We start from the raw sequence: 3,495 nt of genomic DNA, 5'->3' as shown, positions 1-3,495 counted from the left end.
GACTGCCTTTGGCTCAGGTCATGATCCTGGAGTCCCGGGATCGAGTCCCGCATCGGGCTCCCTGCTCGGCGGGGAGTCTGCTTCTCCCTCTGACCCTCCTCCCTCATGCTCTCTGCCTCTCATTCTCTCTGTCTCAAATAAATAAATAAAATCTTTAAAAAAAATGTATAGTATAAAAGAAACTATTTTTAGTTTAAATTGAATTGCTGATATATTGCAATATTTCAAAAGTCCCTGGTGAGAGATTTGCCTATATTCTTGAACTCCACTTTATTGAAAAAAAGTCCTAATGTTATAAAACTTGAATATTTTCAGGAAGCAAAAAGCATTTTCAAATATAAGATGTTCAAGGAACATCAGGTCTCTTATTGCTTGAATCAATGGGAACAAAGTTAAATGGTTTTATAAAAAGGTTTGAAGCAAACAAAAAGATAATCTTTCTTTTCTTCTGGTAGTCAATTTGAATGATGAACAAGTGTAGTGAAATGACTAGTTGTTAAGATTTGACTTTATTTACACATTAAATTACAAAATAGAAGGAAGCTCTCTGCCATTTAAATTTTCCACTATAAGGTTTAGCATTTTACCAGAGCTGAAAACAAATGAATATTTTTGCAATAAGATTCTCAATAAGAGGAAGGATGAAACAAAACTTCATAGCAATTAAAATCTTAATTTTAAAGTATAAAATTAATTTCAAACTGGAACTTTCAGAACTCCATGCTACTGGTGAAACTAATTTTTCAATAGGTAAGTTTAAGGGAAATATTATTAAAAACAAAAGGCTCTGAAATATGAGGATTTCCTGTTGTTTGCTTAGTAAGGGAAGCTTTCTCCTTTAACTCCTTTCTCTTCTGTGTTTGATCAAAGTGGTCAGGGCCAAGTGCACAGACATGTTACATGAGATACACATCTGGGGAGTAAAGGTCAGTAAAAGATGAGGTGAGCTAAAGCAGAGAGGCTTTCTGGACTGAAGCCCAGCAGGGCTGATGTACTGGGAAAGTAAGCTGACAAACTCCTTCAATTCAGGGTCAGGAATATAATCTGCTTGGTGATGTAGCTGTTTTATAAAAGGAGCTTTATTCTGGGCCTTCATTGTTTTCCTCTTAATAAGTTATTTTGATTATAAATGCTACCCTGAAGAGGAACACAAAATTTTTTATGAATTCGTTTGGCTTTTTTTTTTTAAAGATTATTTATTTATTTATTTATTTGAGAGAGAGAGAATGAGAGAGAGCACATGAGGGGGGGAGGGTCAGAGGGAGAAGCAGACTCCCCGCCGAGCAGGGAGCCCGATGCGGGACTCGATCCCGGGACTCCAGGATCATGACCTGAGCCGAAGGCAGTCGCTCAACCGACTGAGCCACCCAGGCACCCTCGTTTGGTTTTTAATATATATATTTATAAATATATTTATATTGACATATGAAATATATGCTATGATATATATCATATGTAAGTATATATCAATATCAATGTTTATATATTTGATTTTATACTGCTCATAATTTAAATTTCACCTGGACACATCGCTGTTTCAAAATTTAATATACAGAAAAGACCCCTTTAAGTGATCGTGATGGCCATTAAGAAAAAGTTAGTACTTAGAGACTGCATTAGTACAAGAAATGCTGATTTTCAGGGTAATTTGTTCAGTGTCGGGGAAGTACAATTAATTGTGAAAGAAGTCGAAGTCCAAAGCACAGCTCAAGGTTGAATTTTATCCCAGAGTTCCTCCTGGGTATCTGGCTGCAGAGACAGTGAATCAGGGCAGTTGTCTGGGATCTGGCTGGTGGTATTCAAAAAGCCACCCCCTTGTTAAAATCACTTCACATACCCCATTATCAAGCAAAGTGAAAAAAGCGTTTATCCACCTTTATGACTCCATGTGCTTTGTAACATGACTTCTTCAGTGAGGCCTCCTTTGATCTTTCAAAATTGACTTTAAAAAAAAAAATCATGTTGTATTAGGTATAAATACCCTCTTCCTCTTCTTTTTTTTTTTTTTTTTTAAAGATTTTATTTATTTATTTGAGAGAGAGAGAATGAGAGACAGAGAGCATGAGAGGGAGGAGGGTCAGAGGGAGAAGCAGACTCCCTGCTGAGCAGGGAGCCCGATGCGGGACTTGATCCCGGGACTCCAGGATCATGACCTGAGCCGAAGGCAGTCGCTTAACCAACTGAGCCACCCAGGCGCCCCTTCCTCTTCTTTCTCTGATATTTGTCCCCATTGAGCTTTTTGATATTTCAGAAATGTTTCCTCTGTGCTAGATTGTATTACTTGTCATCAATTCTTTCTTTTCTCCCCATACTTGCTATGTTCATGTGAGTATAATATGCTTTCTAGACCTATTGAGGTTGGGCTTGACCATGTCTTGATATGACTAGTGGGATATGGGAAGAAATGGCTATTGTGATTCCAATCTGAAGAAACACGGTATGTTTCTCTTAACTGCTTGGACTCTTTCATCTGCTACAAGATGAGCATATGCTGGGTAGCTACCTGTCTCACTACAGGGGTCTGTAGAGCAGAAATAAACTCGACCTACATCTTAAAGCGGAGCTGACTAGCCAATTTGTAAGCCTGTGGATGAGAAATCAATGAAAGCTTTTTGTTGTAAACTGCTGAGATTCTGGAGCTGTTTGTTATACAACAATGGCACAGCAGAATCTGACTGATACACTTCCAACTTTTCCTTTTTCAAACTGAAATCTACAGAAAAATACAAGAAGAATGGAATGAGTACCTGTATGCTCTTCACTGAAATTCAACAATTGTTAACATTTTATAAATTTATCTCTCTATAAGTTTTTCAGGGACCATTGAAATTAAGTTGTAGGCATCCCGATACTTCACTAAAACTAAATGCTTAAGCTTTTCATTCTAAGAATAAGGACATTCTTCCATTCAACTAAATTTGAACTAAGTTACAAATAAAAAAATTTTTGTGTGTTAAAGACTATACTTTCAGGGATCATTTCTATAGTTTGTTAATTTTATCTTCAAAGAAATTCATAAAATGACCAAAACAAAGTGATCTAATGCTATTGTCTTAGTCAACTTAGGCTGCCATAACAGAATATTAGAGCCTGTGTGGCTTAAACAAAAGAAATTTATTTTCTTATGGTTCTGGAGGTTGGTGGACTGACATCCGGGTGCCAGAGCTTGGCAGGGTTCTGGTGAGAACTCTTCCTGGTTTGCAAATGGCTGCCTTCTTGCTATGTCTTCCCATGACAGACAGCTCTCTGGTCCTGTCATGAGGGCTCCACCCTTATGAACTCATCTGAGGCTAATTAATTACCTCCCAAAGTTCCCAGATATCATCACATTACGGGGTAGGGCTTCAACATATGAATTTTGAGGGGAGGGCACAATTCAGTCCATGGTAACTATGTAAAAGGTGATCTAGTATAGAGATACAGGGCATAGAAAGCAACTATAGCCCGTCCATTTTAGTGAGTTGCAACTGTCCAACAACCTCTTGGAAAACATTA

At 37.7% G+C, this 3,495-nt stretch overlaps 1 pseudogene; it reads left to right on the top strand.

Annotated features, from left to right (window-relative positions):
- Window positions 1–2,956: 2,956 nt before the first annotated feature.
- LOC123841019 (small nucleolar RNA U3) lies at window positions 2,957–3,052 on the top strand (annotated as a pseudogene).
- Window positions 3,053–3,495: the final 443 nt, after the last annotated feature.

This window comes from Mirounga angustirostris, unplaced genomic scaffold (assembly GCF_029215605.1).
Source record: "Mirounga angustirostris isolate CCGP_5_RB_7025 unplaced genomic scaffold, mMirAng1.0.hap1 SCAF_1, whole genome shotgun sequence".
NCBI classification, from domain to species: Eukaryota; Metazoa; Chordata; class Mammalia; order Carnivora; family Phocidae; genus Mirounga; species Mirounga angustirostris.
This window is presented reverse-complemented; position numbering and strand designations above follow the sequence as displayed.